The 22,495-nt window shown below is 37.5% G+C and overlaps 1 protein-coding gene across 34 annotated transcripts in view; it reads left to right on the forward strand.

The window, feature by feature from the left end:
• fbrsl1 (fibrosin-like 1) overlaps positions 1-22,495 on the forward strand; it is a 571,252-nt gene that overhangs the window by 403,622 nt on the left and 145,135 nt on the right.

The raw sequence follows: 22,495 nt of genomic DNA on the forward strand, positions 1-22,495 counted from the left end.
TTTGTAAGTATATTTTACACATATTGTAGTATTTGTTTTATGTTACATCGATACAATATTATCCGACCACCTTTTATGCTGAAACATAAAGGGTAGAAAAGGACACGTAAGACATAACAGCTGCACCGTGGTCCGTGTTATTGCGTTTAAAATCACCATTCAGTGTGTTCTCGCTGGTCCATCAGGTTTAAATGTCTTTTAAATCTTTTTCCAGTTCAGGGACCCATAACATTTCAGTGAGCAACCGCAATTCAGACAGATTGTTTCATAAGGTCACTTCCTCTCCGCTGCACACATCTACAGTAAGCCTCCATTGTCTGGCTGTACAGTCGTGTGTGTATGTGTAAGAGAACGATGCACTCTTCTTGGTTTTTTTTTTTTGTCCACCGGGCTGGTTATTACACGGGCTGTAAATATTAGATGTTTCCTGGAACAGTGTCTCTCCTTGTTAAGCATGACCCCCCATCACGCCTCAGGGTTAACAGTGAGAACATGAAGCGCTTTGGTGTAAAATGCTTTGATGGAGTCTGGCAGGTAGAGGGACTCACGCTGGTGACCCTTGAGAAAGCGGGAAAGCCTGCTTTGTGTAAAGGTTGTGCCTCATGGTCGGGTTGGTCAAATCAGCATTTCTCTCGCGCACGTCAGATTTTCCAAAGGACTGACTTGTGCTATTCTTCCTTTGAGTTTTTGTCTTGTTTCTTATCCAAATATCTCAACATTCTTAAAACCGAGAAGCACTTTCTGCACAAGTAACAAATATTGGGCCCTATCATACACCCAGCGCAATGTGGCGCAAAGCTCGGCGCAATAGTCTTTTGGTAGTTTCAGCTTGGCGCAAGAGTAGTTTTGAAGCACTAAAATATTACAAAACATATTACTTTCTAGTGTACGTAGATATGAAAAATCACTGCTTTTATGTCTTCTTCATCTCGGGAGGCTTTTTCAGTTCATTCATAACAATTTGCTTTTGTATAATGTTATTATTATTAGCAGTATTATTTATTATATCCATATTTATATTTGTTGTATTAAAAAAAAGCTTAGATTTGCCCACCTGTCAGGTTTTAGACCATATGGGGCACAGCATGTGTTTTAGGATATAACTCAGGTTTGTGAACACACTTTGTTATTGTTGTTCATTTATTCATTTGCTAGAAATTAGAACTGAATTTAGAAATAGTTTTGAAACTAATATTTGCATTTAACAAACGCAATTAATTATTTATAGACTAATTGATGTCTGTGCGTAAAGGTTTCCCTATCCAAGAGCTAAAGTGAAAGTAGATCATTTATCTCTCATTCTCGTGCAGTAGATGCTCTGTTTAACTCTGTTTTCTGTTAAAAAAAAAACTGTTAACTGTTAACTGTTTGCTAGTGAAATGCTCAGTTTTTCCACTTAGAATTACTTTGCGTGCTGTAAATAGAGAATGCGCTCTTGGCGCGACGCAGCTGGCTCTCAAAGGGAATGGGAGATGAGACTCTAATTGGTTTATTCTCAAAACACACCTATAACTCATTAAGAAAATAAACTCAACCCTTTTAGACCATGCGCCATGGCGCAAAGCGGATTTTCCCGTCCTTAAATTAGCAAAAATGCATTCTGACACGCCCTGAAAGCGTTTGCACCCTGCGTTTTGCGCTCTGCGCATGGACCGTCAAAACAGAGCCCATTGTCTTGTTTTCAGAAATAATATGAAAAAGTTAAGTCTTTTCCCTTTAAAAATAGCTAAATAATCAGATTAATAAGCAATATAATTGTATTTCAAAGTGAAAACATCTTATTTGGAGATTATTTAGCTTGTTTTAATGCTGTGTTCACACCAGACAGATAAATCATGTATACAAATATCTCAACATTCTTAAAATCGAGAAGCATTTTCTGCACAAGTAACAAATATTGAAAAAATTAAGTGTTTTTCCTCAAATAAAAGCTAAATGATCAAAACAATTAGCAATATAATGGTATTTAAAAGAGAAAATGCTTGAAAAGCTTGAAATGTAAACATATAAATAAATGTAGACAAATCAATAAGGCAAAATACAAATCTGACTGATGTAAAACAATGTGCTCTACCAGATAAGTTTGGTGCTGTGACCAAATTTCTTCAAATGACAAGAAAATGTTCTGGCTGTGTGCCTTGATCATTGAACAATTCACATGATAGAAAAAAATAATAATATGTAAAATGTAAAAATCAGGGTGGGAATGGGTAGTGATAATAATAATAAAAATAATAAAGTTTGCACAAATAAATTCTTATAATAAGAAAAAGGTCGACCTAATATATAATATACAAATGATCAGTGTAAAATATAATACCAAAGACTTCAAAAACAAGAATCTTAAATATCTCAGATAGTGAACAAATATTTTCAACATGTTGTCTTGGATTATTTTGTGATCATGTGACAATTTAAAAGATATTAGGATGGCTTCTGCACCAAACATTACAAACGGGCATAGAGGAATGTGTGACCAAAGCGCTTGCCAGTCTTTTGCATTACAACAGTAGTTTTATCTTATTGTCTTTTTTTTAAGTGCCTGTGTAGGCTTTTTTAAATTTTTAGACTAGTTTAATAAAGATCATTTTTAAAGTGTTTAATGAGCTGTAAAAGGTCAATGTGGGCTGGCTATTACCTTAAAAATATCTTTCCACCAAATCTGACCCTTGTAGTCAGGTTGATTCTGTGATATTGTAAATAAAAATATATATAATAAAACCTGCTTACCTCAAAATTGATGCAGTATATGAATTATATTTAGGCTAATTAATGAAAACTTTTTCGGGTTATAAAAATACATACATGTGCTGAAGAAAAAGTTCTGAGCGTTTAAATTCTCCAACATTTTAGAAGAACCGAATGACCTTGCTAATCATTAGTTATGAATTTAGAAATTGCAGCCGCTCTCTTTAGAGGGTATAAAAGACTTTTAGCCTTTTATCTGTGGCATAATGTACTATTGCACGAGCGCTTTAACTTTAAAACTAAAGTAGTCTGGAATTACAGTCCCTGACAAGTGGTTAACAGTGCTACGACATTTTGGGGGTGTAATTGGCCAATTTTGCAAGGTTCTTGCTACAATCCAATTATAAAAATTGTTATGTGGCTGTTTTTTCTGTAAAAAAAAAGTATTTCTGGAAAAGAAAAAAACATAAAAAAACAAAGCTTTTAAGTTAGGTGCTGTTGTTCAGAGGAAAGCAGGGCTTATAGTATTGTCTTAACAGTACTTGGGTATTAGATGTTTAGGTATTTGAACGAAACTGACTTCATAATGAATGCGCCATAATGGCACAGCAAGTGCTAACATAATGCCCTTTATTGTCTGCCACACTGAACGCATTGCCGTTTACCCAGGGCGCCATCTCAGATTCTTTGAGATATGTTCAGCCTGGCTGTGGGCCACTGCTATTGATGTATATCTGCAGCTCCAGACAATCTCCCTGTTGTGTGGCAGTCCCAGCATCCAGTGGACATATAAGCCTCTGGGCCCTCAGGGTATTATGGTCGCATGAGAAGCCCTGGACTATGCGCATGAAGAAAATGTTTTATTCTAAATTCACTCAGTGGCCTTTTATGAAATGGCAACTTGGATATCGAGACATTTGGCTGATGCAACTACTCTTTTTTTTTCCACCAGCAAAGCACGTGATTTCAAACCATTTCATTTTGTGAATTGCTGTGGACAATTCATCTCATCAATGTGATCATGCTACTGTTTCCTGTGCTGGAATCTGAAAGCGTTCCACTCTTGCACTCTATGAATTATGTTGTAATTGTCATTTCATTAGTGTTTTTGAGCATTTTAATGTGTGTAATTATTGTAAAATGTCTCATAATGGATAATGCAAGTTGCAGCCGCCGTATCACACCGATTTTTATTCAGCAGCGGATAAAGTAATTGCTTTAGGAACAACAAGCTGTGCAATAATACTTCTACAACTACAGGAAAATGTGCATTGTCCAGTGCTCATTTTTTCGAGCTTTTTTTTCCCAGAGCTTTATATATTGCAGCAAAAATGTTTAACCCTAAGATGTGTATGATCACATTGGTGTGATCAGTCTTGGCTTGTTCCTGAAGCATATGATCACACCAGTGTGATTAGAAGGTTCAATGTGTTACATAATCAGCTGCTAAATTCAAATCTGCTTTCCCGTGCTAGAGAAAGACACACAAAAAACGAAGGAAAAGAATCATGGATATGCTTTCACACATTCTGTAATATGCTAACATTAAGTCAACTGGTAAGGTAAACAATAAAGTATAGATGGTAGATGGTATAATTAAAAAAAAATACATTTTTAAATATCTTACCAACACCAACCACAAAAAGATGCAGTACTAAATCATCTAATCTCATAGGAATATGTCACATTTTTGTTTTGATCATCATTTATTGCAGTTTATTTCACCTGGTTCACAATAAAGTGAAATTTAGTCTCCTGAGTACGCTCAAAAAATATTTTTGCTGCTTATTCGACCTACTAATTTATCTACTGAATCAATTATTGAGGATTTTGGGGACAATTTATTTGTTTTATGTTCAATCCGTTAAAATTTTAAAAACCTGTTAAGATAACTTAATTGATTTGCATTAGGACGACATTAAGGAATTGTGTGAAACCCAGCATTTTTTTTATTTCCTCCGGATGTCACAAATGATATGGAATTCAAGAAATTCCAGCACATGGAATCTGCTTCAATCGCGCAACTTCAAATATTTCAACTCGAGCGTACAATTTGTATGAAATGAAAAACATCCCACTCTAAACTACAGCAAATGATGCAGTACTCCGCATTTAGCGTGAACATAGCATAACGCTTAATATTTGGTGTTTGGCCTCGGGTTATATACTAACCTTTGTATTTCAGAACTACTGACCACGAAAAAATTGCTATATGCATGTGTGTGCGTGAGGTGGTGAGGCATTATGGGAAAAGACAGAGTGCACAAGGCTGCAGAGATGGGGAAAGCGGCGTAACCAGCTCTAGATTGCTAGTGACAGGCTGATACTTCAACACTTACGGCTGCAGCTTTGATTTAATCACAGACCTGTCATTTGTTATTTGTCTGGCTCTCTCCGCCGGTGCTGAGCCTGATCAACGGTCCCTTCCCTTGAGTTCCTTTCCTCCTCCCCCTCCTCTGTTACGTCTAAATCCTCCATCCAAATTACCACCTCCATCCGTGTGCTGGTGAGGGGGCTGATCGAAGATGGACAGAGAGGAAGAAAGGAGGGAGGAAAAAACAGTGGATTCGGGCGAGCAGAATCCGCCCGAGGCCGACTAAAAGATCATTAATAGGGCCGTCAGAAGCCTTGCCAGTTGGTTAGCTTCTCATAAATAAGAAATGAATTCTTCCGCACCTTCATTAATAATGACTGCTGTTGCTATTTTGTTGAAATGTAACCTTAAAGGAAAAAGAGGGGGTGGACGCTGGAAGGCCCCGTATTCTCACTAGTAATACGATAAGACAGGCCTCCAAATTAGCAATGAGCGTGTGATACCAAACCAGAGTCAATTACTCTCGGAGAGTGTGTGTGTGACTCGCATGCTTGGGAAAGTGGCTTGGGATGCTCCAGCCATTTTAAAGTCTGGGGTTTCATAGCCAGCAGGACTTTCCCCAAGTCCCCGAATGAGAGGTTAGGGGGTTGTCAGGGTCAGCGGGTGGGTGAGATTATTTTGGTTTAATTAGGTGAAGGAGATGATTATTTTATTAAGGCTGTGGTAAGCTGTCGCAACGGTAGCTGCGAATGAGCTTCATTAACCTCAAGCTAAAATCATTATTCCGAACCAGGCTCAAACCCTAAGACCTAAGGGACTAATCAAAAATGATCTGATCTCGTTTTGTCCTGGCCCCGCTTCAAGGGCCCATTTAACCATGTTTCACTTTGATCTCAACAACCTTCGCTTTTACTTAAGCCCTGAAGGTACAGACAGTTCAATATCTTTATTCAGACAAGTTGTATTCAGATCTATCTATCTATCTATCTATCTATCTATCTATCTATCTATCTATCTATCTATCTATCTATCTATCTATCTATCTATCTGTCTGTCTGTCTGTCTGTCTGTCTGTCTGTCTGTCTGTCTGTCTGTCTGTCTGTCTGTCTGTCGGTCGGTCTGTCTGTCTGTCTGTCTGTCTGTCTGTCTGTCTGTCTATTCATTCATTCATCCATCTATCTGTCTTTCTTTCCATCCGTCTATCTATCTATCTATCTATCTATCTATCTATCTATCTATCTATCTATCTATCTATCTATCTATCTATCTATCTATCTGTCTATCTGTCTGTCTGTCTGTCTGTCTGTCTGTCTGTCTGTCTGTCTGTCTGTCTGTTCATTCATCCATCCATCTATCTGTCTTTCTTTCCATCCATCCATCTATCAATCTATCTATCTGACTTTTTTATCCATTCTTATAAAAACCCACCCACCCAATCATTCATTCATCCATCCATCCAGCCGTCCATCCGTGCATCCATCAATCCATCATTCCATCCATCATCTATCTGTCTTTCTATCCATATATCCATCTATCTCTCTGTCTTTTTTATTCATCCATACACCCACCCATCCATCTATCCATCTGTCTTTCTGTCCATTCGTCCATCCGTCCGTCCGTCCATCCATCCGTCCGTCCGTCCGTCCGTCCTTCCGTCCGTCTGTCTGTCCGTCTGTCTGTCTGTCTGTCTGTCTATCTATCTATCTATCTATCTATCTATCTATCTATCTCTGTCTGTTTATCTGTCTGTCTTTCTATCTTTCCGTCCTTCCATTCATCCATCCAACTGTTATTCATTCCATTGGTTGATCATTCAATTATTCTGTCAATCGTTCCATCCATCCATTGTTCTGTCATGTCATTTATCCTTCTATTTGTCCGTCCATCTTTTCATTTACTGAAACATATTATTCTATCTATCATATATCTAATATATCATTCTATCTATCCATCCATCCACCCATTTCTCCTTCAATTCAGCATTCTGAATAAATTAAATTCTCAATCCTATGCTTGTCATTATATAATCCATCCATCATTCTATTGATCAATCTGTCCGTTTGTACGTCCACTGATCTGTCCATCCATCTGTCCATCCATCTGTCTATCTATCATTTGTCATTTTATAATCCATCCATTCATTCATTATTTCTTTTGTCATTACGTCAGTCATCGTTTCTGTTCATCATTCTGTCCGACCATCCATCCATGCATCCATTTCTGTTTATCTTTCATTCTGTTCAACCATCCATCCATCCAAAAGCCAGTTAACTACTTTGTATGATTCCGTTCAATACTAGAGTCTTTAAGCTGTAATGATTGATGTTTAAATAAAGCCTTTATAAAAACATGGACAAATCACAGTTTAGATTGAGAAGCTTGTAGTGTGTAAGTGCAGAAAGGTTGTATCCAATTGTCCAGACCCTTGTGCTGATAGTGTAAATTAAAGCAATATTGGTAGAGCTCTTCTAATGTTGTTTTAAAGAGATTAACTTTTAATGAAAACGAAGGTCTCCTCTATCTTCAGCCTTTCCTTCTCCTTATGCTCCTTCATGAGAACATTAATAACCCTGTATCCTCCGTAGAGACAGGAAGCACAGGCAGATAATCATTTTGCCACACCTCAGCCTTGACCATATAGAACTAAACCGCTCCAGCACTCCTTCATAAATCCCCACCCCCATCCATGTTCGCTGTTATTCTCTGTACAAGGTGTGTTTCCACTTCCAAGAAGCAGCCATTGTGCGTATGACTTATTCGGTCTCCCAGAGGAAGTTGAATCTCTGCTGCATATTTGGAGCAGGTTGGCTTTGCATTGCTGCCAGAAGAGCTTTATGATATGTAATCTCTGGATAGAGCCGAGGCAGGGAGATTCATGTGTATTACTCATGTGCATTTCTCCAGCCCCTAACCTCTAATCGACTGCTCTCAGCAGCTGGTTCTCCTTAAGGTCCTGGAGATGATTGCTATTGTTACAAGCAGACCTTGCGTTTCACCTCAGCACTTTGAAATACTGCTGTCATTGCCAGACACAAAGGTATACAGTTATATAATGTCTCTGGATTAGTCTAAGAGAAGCAGTCTGTGGAATATAACATGGAATTTACATTTACATTAATGCATTTGGTGGAAAACATCTATTTTTAGCTAGGGGTTTGTGAGAATCCATTTTATCAGTCCAACGACGGAATCCGATAAATAGTTGAAGGTTAAATGTGCGTAAGTTTTATAGCGCTTCTGAAAATAATTGTGATATTTATTACAGAGTATTTATATTTTTTTCAACTTCAAATTCAATCTGACTCCAATTTTATGTGACCATCAAATTTATACTGTAATTCTAATTTGGAATGGGTCACGTTTTTCATTCATGAATTAATTTAGAGTTTTGATTTATATCTGATCCCATAATCTTCAGTTTTATGTTCATTACACTGTAAAACCCCAAAAAGTTCACAGTAATTATGAAGATTAGTTTTTTAACTCAAATGGTATGTATCAATTTCCTCAAACAGTTTGAGTTGCCTTAACTTATTGGGTTTTACAGTACTCAGTTGGTTTGAGTTCTCTTCATTTATTGGGTTTTACTGTGCTTAAATTGCTTCGTTTATTCAAATGGATTGAGTTCACAGTACTCATTAGGATTAGTTGTTGAACTTAAATGATTTGGTGCAATCGGTTTCCTCAAATGGTTTGAGTTGCCTTAACTTTTTGGGTTTTACAGTGTAGTATTGAGCTTGAGAGCTCTTCACTACAGGCCGGTCTGAATATAAACTTGCGACCCCGAGACATGTCCTTCTCTTTAAATACCCTATGAAAGCAATGAATGTTTATTTTGTTAAAGTTAACCAGTGACTAAAAGGATTTATCTGTTGGGATTTAATCAAAATTGTTCAAAGGTATTGAACAAAACCTCATTACCAGTCACACCTGAGTATTTATCAATACCAGAGGGGAAGGAAAGTTCAGGAAAGAGGGCCATCCTGGGTCTTTTTTTCTTGATATTTCAGAGTTGTTGTTTTTTTTTAATTACAGGGCACATTCAAGTCTGAGTAAAATTCATCCCTTCAGTACACTAAAATCCAAAAAGTTAAGGTAACTCAAACCATTCAAGGAAACCAATTGCAACAAACCATTTAAGTTAAAAAAGTTAAAAAAACTAATCAGTACAAGTAAGTACTATAAACTTAATCCATTTGAGTTAATGAAGCAATTAGAGCACAGTAAAACCCAATAAATGAAGAGAACTCAAACCAACTGAGTACTGTAAAACCCAAATGGGCCCTATCATACACCTGGCGCAATGTGGCGCAAGGCATGGCACAATACTTGTTTGCTAGTTTTAGCTTGGCGCAAGAGTCGTTTTGAGGCGTTGTACCACGCTCTTTAAATAGCAAATGCATTTGCGCTCATATGTGCGCCCATAAACTTTCTGGTCTAAAAAGGAAGGTTTTCTGAGGCGCACTGCTGGCGCGTTGCTATTTTGAGAAACTAAAATAGATTTTTCATTAGACCAAAACAAACCCGGTCTAAACTCCAGCGCAGAGTTGAGCCTCGCTTACACACTGCTTAATGGCCTACACACAAGATGTAGAGCAATACGCAAATATCTTTACATATGAAAAAATTCAAATATTAAGGATATGCCTATATATAGGATATAATAAGAATATATATAGGATATAAATATAAAGGATTAAAATATTACAAAACATATTATTTCTAGCCTACATAAATATGAAAAACCACAGTTTTTCATCTTTCAGTTCATTCATAACAATTTGCTTTTGTATAATGTTATTATTATTAGCAGTATTAACTGAATTTAGAAATAGTTTTGAAACAAATATTTGCGCTTAACAAACGAAATTAATTATTTATAGACTAATTGATGTCTGTGCGTAAAGGTTTCCCTATCCATGAGCGAAGGTGAAAGTAGATCGATTATCTCTCATTCTTGTGTGGTAGATGCTCTGTTTAACTGTTTTCTGTAAACAAAAAAAAACTGTTAACTGTTTGCTTGTAAAATGCTCAGTTTTTCCACTTACACTTTCTTTATGTCCTGTAAATAGCAAATGCGCTTATGGCGCGACGCAGCTGGCTCTTAAAGGGAATGGGAGATTGACTCTGATTGGTTTATTCTCAAAACACACCTATAACTCATTGAGAAAATAAACTCAACCCTTTTACACCATGCACCACGGCGCCAAGCGAATTTCCTGTCCTTAAATGAACAAATTTGGATTCTGACACGCCCTGAAAGCGTTTGCGCCCTGCTCTTTCCGTTTTGCGCATGGACCGTTAAAATAGAGCCTAATAAGTTAAGGCAACTCAAACCGCTTGAGGAAAACGATTGCTACAAAACATTTGAGATAAAAAAAAAATCTATGTGAGTACTGTGAACTTACTCCATATAATTTGATGTAACAAGGTATTTATTTAACTCATTATCTTTAACGGGGAGTTCAAAACTCTTTTCCAATGAGTAAAATTAACTTTGAGTAAATTTTAAGTTAACTACACTCATTTCATTTGATAAATTTAGGTTTTACAGTGTATGATTGGGTTACTCTTAATTCTTGCATGCAGGTTGTATACCTGGAAATGCTGCGATAAAAGGCATTGCATAAAAATAAACAACTTTGGAGCAGCGGTTGTCTATAAAAATATTGCCCGGCAGGCTTGGCACTTGATTAATTAGTTCAATCTTTTTTTTTTAGCCCCAGCTGCTTTCTAATTGGTAATCCACTGTAGTAGTCATTATCTAAAACCTCTTTACTGTGCCACAATTTAAGCTCTAACTGTTGGTAAACCAAGAACAATTAGCTCTCAATAAGCTTGCATACAAAATCACAAACCTTTTGTTTCCTGGGGAATTGCTTATTAATATTCATGAGGTCCATCAACAGACCTGGTGAAAAAAACAAGCCATTGTGCATCTACTAAGCTCTTAACTAGATTTAGCATTCCTCTTACATTCAGAGCTACTTAATCCTGTGGCATCTTTTTTTTTCTACATTTTCTTTTTTTTTTGCCTCCAATCTCCAATTATGAATGATCACCCCCTTGCTTGCTGTCATCTGCTTGTTAAGACCAATATTGAAATCCTCATGTGGATTTATGCGGCGAGATCTGCAATGGAAATCAGGCACATCTGTTTGGAGATGCCGGTCTGGAAAAGAGCGATTGCTTCTCCCAGAGGATCTGCGGCGGCATCACTCCTCAAAACCACCAGCTCGTCGGTGACAAGTAAACCCAAATCATCACTGATGTTATTTATTTTCAAATGTTCCCCGCTTGACAGCCGACATCTTGTTCCGCGCCCGTCCCACGGGGGCCTGCGTCTGTGTCTGACGTGTCTGGCTGACACCAAAGCAGCGGGAAGTCGCCAGAGACATGTTTTGGAATTTGTCACAATCCCAAACACACATGCGCAGCGAGGTTGTTTACACACCTACGGATCTGTCGAGATGACTGTTGCAGTTGTCAACGTGCGTGGCAGTGAGGTTGAGGAGTGCCGTCGAAATGAGACCGCGATTGGATTGAAAAGATGTGAAGGGATAAATCTCGACAGTGAAATAACAAGGAGCGGGTGGGTGGGAGGTGCAAATGTAGGCCACCTTTGGTATTTATTCAGGGGAGGTGTTTTTTAGGTACTTTAAGGGTGTGTTCGTGCTTGGCAGGTTTGGTTCAATTAAAGTGAACTTGTTCATTTGAAGAAGTGTGAATGTTGCCATTCAAATCTTGATGCTCACCAAACAAACTGCCTGAGAATCCTTCTATACAGCATGCCTCCATCTGCTTTCGGTTGATTTTTGATGTGGATTTAGTATATATATATATATATACATATATATATATATATATATATATATATATATATATATATATATATATATATATATATATATATATATATATATATATATGTATATATATATATATATATGTATATATATATATATATATATATATATATATATATATATATATATATATATGAACACAACATGGACCACATACATATAAAATGTAACATATGTGTGACCTTAAAGGGACCCCTATTTTGCATTATAAATGGTTGTATTTTGGTTTTGGGGTCTTCAATAACAGGCTAGTATGCATGCAAGGTCAAAATACACTTTCATTGTCTTAGGCCCCGTTTACACTAATGCGTTTTAGTTTGAAAACGCATAAGTTTTGCCACGGTTACGCCAACCGTCCACACTACGTCGGAGTTTTCGAGCGCCGAAAACAGAGCGTTTCGAAAACGCTGGAGAGGCCGTTTTCATTCTGAAACGCTGCTGCTCCATCTCAGTGTGGATGATGGAAAACGGAGACATCTGAAAACGGAGGCGGGGCTGCAGACATTCGCCTCTCTGATTGGGGCTTTTCCTGAATATTAAGTAGCCTACCACACAGTTCAGTCCTGCATTCTCTCCTTGTAAGTTAAGACTTCGCAAGTTTGATTAAGGCTGCAGTCTCTTCTTCTCAGTTTGATATGGAAAACAGACTATACCGAGGACACGGGTAAATCTTTAAAGGGAACAGTGTACTTTATAACTTCATTCACATCACTCTGGCTACGTTGTTTCACTTTCTCAACAATAAAATGTAAACATGATTTAAGGAACTGCCTATTTTCATTTTAATATTAGCAACTAAACAGGCAGCAGACATGTTGAGGTGTCGTGCTGCATGAACGTCATCTTCACTGTGTGGATATTTATAACAAAACGGAGCCGATAACAACTGCCTCCTTTCAATTTCAGTGAAAATACGAAACACACCCTTTCACACATCACTTGACTGCGTGAGACAAACCGAGGATCAAAACATGACCTCTCTGGACAGAAATTTAAAACATGGAGCAATCACTCGCTTTTTTAATGCCTAATAATCTAGTTTATTCCTGCCCCTTTTCGCAACGCCGCACGACAGAATTTCGCATTATCAGACTCTTGTGTGACTGCAGCTTCAGGCACACCAGGCAACTGACCAAGGACACTAAGAAGATGCCTAATGAGGACTAAATGAAAAATGAATTCATCTTGGACCAAAGATATTAGCAGTTGACAAAACAAAAAAACAAAAACAAAAGAACAATCCTCAACGATGTCTGATTTTTTTATCATAGCACAAGCATCTGAAATGCATTTTCTTATCAGTAGATCTTCAAGCATGTGTGACCGAGGAATTCCTGGCATTGTTTTGACTCAATTTACCTTTTTTTGGCATTGTTTTGACTTTTTTTGTTTGTTTTTTTTTACATAATTTACTGCTGTTTTTTCCCATACAATTTTTTTTTTTTAGAAACATCTGTCTGTAATTTTTTTTCTATCAATCTATCATCCATTCATTCACTCATCCATTGTTCTGTCATTATATCAATCATTCTATCATACTATATCTCATTCTATCCGTTCATTTATTTATGTTTCTCTATCAAGTTCAATTATTTGAACTTGTATGATTAAGGTAAATTTCATGTGTTCGCAACAAATGTGTCACGCATTGCATATCATTTGCAGCATGCTGCAATCATTTGCCTCTATTTGCACATTTGCATTGGCTTTGTGTACAATTTTTATTACTGCATTTGGTGTGAACCCAACATAAGAGAACCAAACTACAAATACCACATATTGATAGCATCTATGTGACATCACACCATTTTGGGAATGCCCCATTTGCTAAAGGATTTATTTCTTTAGCCTAAATGCAGGATAGTTGTTGTGCAATCGGATATACTAATCAACAAGGAGACGTACATCTTTAGAATTCCTGCAGAAAGGTCAAATGTATGGATTTGTGCCAAACGGCAGCATTATTGACCCATTCCAATCTGAAGTACCTACAATACAACTGGTGGTACTTTTGTATGTATTTTGACAGTTTTTATTCTAATATACAGTTAAGTGCAGTTAAATTAAAAGCCAAAGGGAAAGTATAAACAGCAAAAGTGAATGAATATGTTTTCCTTACCAGGAAATATTATTTTAAGGAAAAGAAACAGACAGCAAATATAAAAGCAGACTCTCACGTTCAATGCAGCAATCACCAAAGATTAAATCACTGAGGGATTTTCCCACAAGATAAATGTAAACATCACCAAATTGAGCTATTGGTGGTGATGGTTTTTAATTACTGGAATATCGTGCCAGGTGCTATATATGGATCATGCTGGCAGCTAGCTCTCTGCAACTCTTACATGAAGCCAACTGAAGCTAAGCAGGGCTGCGCCTGGTCAGTACCTGGATGGGAGACCACATGGGAAAGATTGGTTGCTGCCGGAAGTGGTGTTAAGCCTGGTTTATACTTCTGCATTGAGTGATCGGGGTGACCCATGGTAACTGCCTTGCGCTTTGCCATGCATTTATTCTGCTGCACGCCGTTTGTGTTGCTCTGCAATAACACTTCCGAAACGCTAGCTGGCAGTGAGGTTTGTATGTTCCTCTGGGTCGAGTTTCTTGGCTGGTGTTTTGTTTTTTCTGATGCTACCTTAACACACAAGTAGCTCAAACTCGTTTATTTTAAGGCGGGAACCTGCAGACGTACAACAACTTTAATCATAAGGTAAACACAAAACAAAATTTTCCATCTGGAGCTTCTTCACAGGACTCGACACTTATAAACACTCACTGCATCGGGTTCTCGGGGCTCACAGTCGTGCCCACACTTATCAGCGCTACCAAGCCAACCACTTACAGAGCTTGCGCTATGCGTCGTTGTGATGTGTAGTTACATTTTTTGAGAGGTGTGCGTCAGCATCAGTCACGTCAAGAGCTATGCGACCACGTAAAGGCTGTGCCGGAGCATACGCGCGCGCTTGACATAGAAGTATAAATCAGCATTTAGTGTTACCAGCAAGGGGTGCTCAACTTGCGGTCTGCGTGAATATTAATGCCCAAGTATATTGATGAGGACTTTATATTGCTCAGTGAGATCAGTCTTTCGGATGAGATGTGAAACCTAGTCCCCGACTATCTGTGGTCATTAAAAATCCCAGGATGTCCTTCGAAAAAGTAGGGGTTTAACCCCGGCATCCTGGCCAAATTTGCCCACTGGCCTCTGTCTATCATGGCCTCCCAACCATCCCCATATTATAATATGCTGCCATTACTTCCAGTTATTTTGCTCGTTAGATTTCCACACAGGTCACGTGACTAAATGCTATCAATTGTCTAGTCAGTTTTCATTAGGTAGGCTAAATGTTCCAACCCACCAGTAATAATTCAAAAGATTTGATAAACATATACCTCTAGGGAAGCCAGGTTCTGTTCCAGATGGACATTCTAGTCAAAAATCTGGACGTAACATTGTGCCAAAACAAACTATAATGCTGGGCGACAAAGTCACTGTTGCCACATTTTGATCTATTGCAGTACATGCTGACTTCCCTGACTTTCACATCTTGGCAACAACTGGGTCGCTGCTAGAGAAAGTGTGTGCTTTTGTGTGTGTCTGTGTGTGTGTGTGTGTAAGATCCAGGATGAGCGAGTGAGCGTAGCGGCAGGTAAACGAGGCGTGAGCACAGGGTCCTGCTCCCTGAACGCTGCGCTCGTCAGACAGTCCATTTGTCAAAGCGCCCCAGCGGAGCTTTCCAAAAGGCCACGTCACTTCCAACCCCTGCCGGGAAGCCCCATGTCTAAGTCCAGGGCAGAATCACTGAATCTTAGTATCTAGATTCTAAGAAACATAAAGGTAATATAAACCTTGTGGAGACTAGAATTATGCACCGTGTCAGTTTGCAGGCATGGTGTAACATAGTTTTAGTTTATAGCAAAAACTAGATCAAGTTTATTACTCTGTAAAACTGTCATTTGTTTCATTTTGAGCGCCTAATATGGTGAAATAATTGTAAATATATCCTGACTGGGTTTGTTGGCTTGGAAAGAACACTTGTTTGATTGTACGTGAACACATAGGTGGTGTCTGTATTATCCTTTCATCATTGTGGTAAAACTTCATTTTGAATGTCATTTCTTTGTCTATGCTAAAATGTGCTGCTATATTTAGTGTGCAGACATGACTAAAAGTAGATTGACTTTCTGAACAGTATGTTCAGTCTTGAAAGCTATGAATGATTAGACTATCTTTACTAAACTATTTGTTTGAATAGTTGGGAACACATGTGATTTGTGTATTGATTATGAAATTAAATCATTTATATGTTACAATGTAAACATTAGGGTGTAACATTACACAGAAATCATGGTTTGGTATGTACCCCAGTTTTGGGGTCATAATTCTGACAGGAATAAGCACCACATCCCCAGTGCTTACTATTTTCTGTTTATTTTAGGCAGACAGAAGTCTTTTGTCACAATCAGCTCCAGAACTGGAAAGCTTCTTGTAATATAAAAGTACAAAATAAACAGAATAATAAAAAGAGAATGACTTTAGAATAAGGAGAGTGTGCAACAAACTGCCAAAGGTTAAGCTCAACCCTTCCTGAAAACAACAGAACAACATTAATTGTGCATCAAGATTCTATAAGCTTCAAAACTGAAATTTCTTAACGAATTTTCTAGCATGGGATGTCAATCCATCTGTTAATTCAATAGTATGTCCAGTGGACAAAATATATGTTTAATCATTGCTGATTTGCGTGTATATGAAGATGGAACTTCAGATTAGCTTATGTGCACACAAGGTGGAACAGTGTTATATATATTTCCATTGCATTTATTTTCCACGTAATCACATGTTGCCAGACATGCTTGACCATTATACACTTGTCTTTTGCAACACCTCGCAGATGCGTGCTGTGGTTTTAAGATGCCGTGTCGAGATACAAGAAATTCCAAAGCAGTGGACCAATCAGAAGAATTCATGGGCAAGGCAAGCATTACAAGCTTCTGTTGACAGTACTTGGCATGATAACTAGTAACGCTCCGATTGATCAGCCGGAGATTGGTATCCGCCAATAATCACATTTTATGACACGATCGGTACTTGCTAATTTGGCCAATCTCATAAAAAGATCGCAGGTGTTCGTTTACACGTTTACAAGCAGAGGAAGATTAATTTTAATTTCATATGCATCAAAACTGCGCTTCCAACGTTTCCTTCAATGAGACATGTTGAATTCTTCTGCCATCATTTGCGATGTTTCCAAATTTCATTGTTAGTCATTTTTCTTACCAACTTTTTTATGTGTTTTATCTATTATTTTCTGTAAAGCTGCTTCTGACCATGACATGTCCACACTAAATGCTTATACGAGACGTGTTTAAGGGATTATATGCAACATCCTTCATTTATTCTCTTAGGAAAGGAGAGATCTCCATTTAAGTATCACACTTAGAAGCAAAATGTGCTTTATGCAATGTTAAAGTTATATAAAGCTTCAGAATTAATACTCTACTCTGTATCAGCCGATCACCATGACAAGAAATCGGTACTCTGTATTGGCTGCAAAAATCCTGATCGGAGCATCTCTAATGATAACTGTTTTATTTGATGGCATTCCTGAGCTTTGTTTGACACAAAGACACATTCTGTGTGAATGGCTATTAAGTTGTTGCTCTGGTGTGGTCTTCTCTCTAACTCCAGTGACTGGCACATCTGGACTGACTGTATTCATTGTCAGAGTCCATGAATCAAACTCTGACACCTATCTGTGTTGGTTTAGGATGAATACATGTACTGTTAAACCCCTAATATACAGTACATACATTTTTAAGTAACAGTGAAAAACAATAACATTTGTAATTTTAACAAAGACAAGTTGTATTTCATTTATACAATGAAGACTAAGCAGTCATTCATTCATTCATTTTCTTTTCGGCTTAGTCCCTGTATTAATCTGGGGTCGCCACAGCGGAATGAACCACTGACTTATCCAGCATATGTTTTACGCAGCGGATGCCCTTCCAGCTGCAACCCATCACTGGGAAACACCCATACACTCTCATTCACACACTACAGACAATTTTAGCTTACCCAATTCACCTACACCACATCTTTGGACTTGGGGGGGGAAATCAAAGCACCCAAAAGAAACCCACATGGGGAGAACATGCAAACTCCACACAGAAATGCCAACTGACCCAGCCGAGTCTCAAACCAGTGACCTTCTTGCTGTGAGGCAACAGCACTACCTACTGCGCCACCGCGTCGAGCAAAGTAATGTAAACCTTTACTGACCACAGAACTCATGTTCTGCAATAATTAAAAAAGCCAGCGGAATTTTACTATTGGCTTTTTGTCAAAGCCAGCTGTTGCATACTGTGCTATTTTACAAAAGTAAAATAATAGTTGACTTGTTATGCAATCCTTTGACTTGAATGTCTTCAATTTTAAACCAGGAACTGCTCTGATGCATCACTCTCTTCGCTGGGTGTTTGGCATTTCCTAGTGGCTGTGTAGAGCCAAAGCGAGTATTGAGGTGTCCAGCCAGCACTCTCAGCAGAGACTCATTTATAAAGGCACTCCACTGGCTGGCCCAGTCACGCACTGGTGCTTTGGACATCACTTCACTCCACTAATGGTCTTACTGGGAGAGGCTCTGCATCCTGGCCATCCATCAACATGTCAGAATAGGGAATGTGGAGACACTTGAGTGTTGTACTTTGCATTTCCATATATGAGATCTGTCTATCTATCTATCTATCTATCTATCTATCTATCTATCTATCTATCTATCTATCTATCTATCTATCTATCTGTCTGTCTGTCTGTCTGTCTGTCTGTCTGTCTGTCTGTCTGTCTGTCTGTCTGTCTGTCTGTCTGTCTGTCTGTCTGTCTGTCTATCCGTCTGTCTATACGTCTGTCTATCTGTCTGTCTATCCGTTTGTCTGTCTGTCTGTCTGTCTGCCTCCCTGCCTGCCTACCTGTCTGTCTGTCTATCATTATATCTATTTGTCTGTGTGTGTGTCTTTTTATCATTTCTCTATCATTCATTTACTCATCCATTGTTCTGTCATTACATCAATCATGCTAACATTCTATATCTCATTCTATTTGTTCTTTCATTTCTGCTTCTCTGTCATTACATCAATCCATCCATCCATCCATCCATCCATCCATCCATCCATCTTTCCAAGCATAATGATATATGGCCAATTGCATCAAAATCTAAATTTTCTCTTGTTAAACTATAAACAAAAATATAAAAAAGACAAGTCATCTTAGTTATTATCTTTCAGACGTCCAAACAGGTAAGCATGCCTTTATACTAACTGAAAAGATTTGCGTACATTAACCCGACATGAGATTTAATTGTAGCTAGCGCTCACGTTCAAATTTATAAATCCCAAATTTTTCATTCAATTTGACCAGTTGCATTCAAATGACCATACACCCACTTTTCTGTAGTTTGTTTGTTTCGTAAATGATGTCCAATGAATCCAAACAGAATTTCCTCAGAAATTATGCCTGTTACCAAACAGGTATCCCCACCCAAAACTCACACCATTGGTTGAACCCATGCCTTCTCCTACAAAAGAGCAATGCTGAACACAACTGGGTGGCACTTCTCCCAACACATTCATATTTAAGTAGCATCAAAGAAATTATTTTAGAGCGTAAAAATGACATGCTGCAAATACTGTTTCATTAAGCCTCAACCTTCTCTTGTCCTCTCCTCTATAGATTTACCCCTGTAAACTTGTGCATTCTCTCTCTCTTTCTCTTTTTCTGTCTCTCTCTCTCTCTCTATGATGCACTGCTCGTCCTTGGGAGTTGTGCGCGTGTGTGTGTGTTTGGGCAGAGTTATGGTATAAATCAGATGAAAGGTAGAGACTGGGCCTGCAGGGTTGTGACTTCCTCTAGAGAGGACTGCAGCTCCAACTGAATAAATGGGAAGTGAAATGGCATATGGAGCCATAAAGTGCTCAGACTGAAGACTAGGCCACTGTGCTCTCCCAGCGAATGAGATTAGATTTACACATGCATCCTCTGGATTTAGCATGTTCACACTTGTTTTAGTGATACTTTAGGTGAAACATTAATTTAGAATTTAAACTACTGTTCAACAGTTTGTGGAGTCAATATCCTAATAAATATTACTAGTACATATAAGTATAATAATAATAATAAAAAAAAAAAATCATCCACAGGTTGCTGGTTCAAGTCCCGGCTAGGTCAATTGGCATTTCTGTATGAAGTTTGCTTGTTCTCCCAGTGTTCGCATTGGTTTGCTTTGGTTACCCTAACAGTCCAAAGACATGCGGTATAGGTGAATTGAATAAACTAAAATAGCCGTAGTGTATGCTAGAATATGTTGGCAGTTCATTCCACTGTGGCGACCCCTGATAAATTAAGGGACTAAGTTGAAGGAAAATGAATGAATGAATGAATGAATGAATGAACAGTTTCCATATTTTGTGATTCACAAGTGTTTTCAGTTTATTTACGATTGTGAATTGCATTATCTGACCTTGATCTCTGCTCTGTCGACTTTTGATGTTGAAAATTCAACTCTACGGTTTATCAAAGTGACTTTTATTGACATTGTAGTTGTTTGAAATAATATAATGTATAATAAATAATACATAGAGAAATAAGTCTGTAAAATAACAGAAAATATATTGGCTAAATTGTAATATACAACACCAACCCAGATAATATATCACTTTAAATCAGGGGTCTCAAACTGTCGGCCTGCAGGCCATTAACGCATTTAGATTGCAATTAGATTAGTTTTAGTTTCATTTTCTCTCAGTTTCTGTCTAGAGTAACACATATGCGTTTTATTCTGTGGCTGATTTAAACGTTGAAATATACAGTATGTCCATAAGTGCTCTGTTTTTACTAAAGCTCTATAGTTGTAAATAATCAAGGGTCGTTTGATTATTATCAGTTTTATTCCACTTGTATTTTGTTGAACAAACACTTCTTCATGGCTTACACGTTACGCTGGTGGTGTAACGAATATGATCAATTTGCTAATATTCGATTCAAATGATCTAATTTAATAGATTTTCTTCATATGCTTATTAAGATTTGCATAAAAACTATGGACATTAGTAAAATTGTACTGCTACTGTAGTTGAATTGAACCTTTTAAAGTAAATGTGAATATGTATACATACTAATTACATATTTGTTGTAGTTTTACAAAAAAAGAAAGATATTGAGAAGAGCAATTGCCAGTAAAGTCACTTAAGTTATCCAAACTGCTTTCTGCTGTTCTCACGCTTTGGTTGAGACAAAATAGTAATTATTATGTCTACTATTTGTAGTATTTTCATAGCAATTTAAACCAACCCTTCAATATGTACAACAAGAAACAATAAGCTACAGTTTTGACTGCATATACTGACTGAGTTACTAAGTGTGTGTTCAATGCTCAGCCATACACACAACAACGACCGACATATTTCAGCAGCTGATGTGTGACACGATAAACGTGCTGATTTGAATTATCACTGATGACAGGTAAGTAATGCTTGAAATATAAATGTCATGTCTGTTGTCCTAAGATGCATTAGTTATTTCAGGTGTCTATTTTTTTTCTTGGGCTTGAATGTTACAGGGGCCCTTCTATGAATTGACGCATGTTTTAAATTATTGAAATGTTAGTGAAAGTCACTTTTTTAAAGTTTTAAAGTTTAAATGTTGGTAAAGAAAAAAGATCAAAATCCCATAATGCAATTAAAAAGTATAAATAAACAGGAAAAAATAAAAATATGAATCACAAAATACAGAAAACTGTTAATTTACAGATATTTTATTTCAGTGTAGAGCACAGAAAACTGGAGTAGTGACTCAATTACACAATTACAATATATTATGTACCAAAATATTGAAATAAAAACATATTTTAAATCATAATGATACTTCACAATAATTTGCTGTATTTCTGATCAAAGAATTGCAGCCTCAGCCTTCGAAAATGGCAAATAATAAACAAGGCTATTCTTCATAATGACATAACCCTGCTATTAAGATAGGAAAGAAAACTGTGTTGGAAGCATTGGTGCAAAAAAGGCCTGAAAACAATTGATGATTTTTATAGACAGCAGGCACTGTATTCATTTCAGAAGCTGAAAGACAAGTTCAGATTATGACATAAAGGGGATTTCAGAAAATACTGTATATTCAACATAGTAGTATAAGATCTGTGGGATATAAGGCAGGAGCAGAAGACAATGTTTTATTAGGGTTTCTAAATATGGCTAAGTCAGTGCAAACTACATATTTTGTGCATAAGATTGCTGCAAACAACATGTATGGAAAAACTGATCATTTAAGAATTGTTTGGGAGAAATACTTGGATGTGGAATTTGAAGAAGGTGAATGGGAGGCAGTAGTTTCTGGTATATTCTGGAGATGCTAGATGAAACTCATATACTACAAGATAATTAATCGATACTACTGGATTCTAGAAAGACTGCATAAGCCTATAGGATTAATAAAAAATAACCAAGTGTGATCATTCTGTGGGCACCTTTTCACATTTAATGTGGAACTGTCATTTGGTGGCTCCATTCTGGACAAGAGTTATTCAAAACCTTGAGAAATAGCTGGGACAATCTTTACCTT

This window comes from Danio rerio, chromosome 5 (assembly GCF_052040795.2).
Source record: "Danio rerio strain M-AB ecotype USA chromosome 5, GRCz13ab, whole genome shotgun sequence".
Lineage (NCBI taxonomy): Eukaryota > Metazoa > Chordata > Actinopteri > Cypriniformes > Danionidae > Danio > Danio rerio.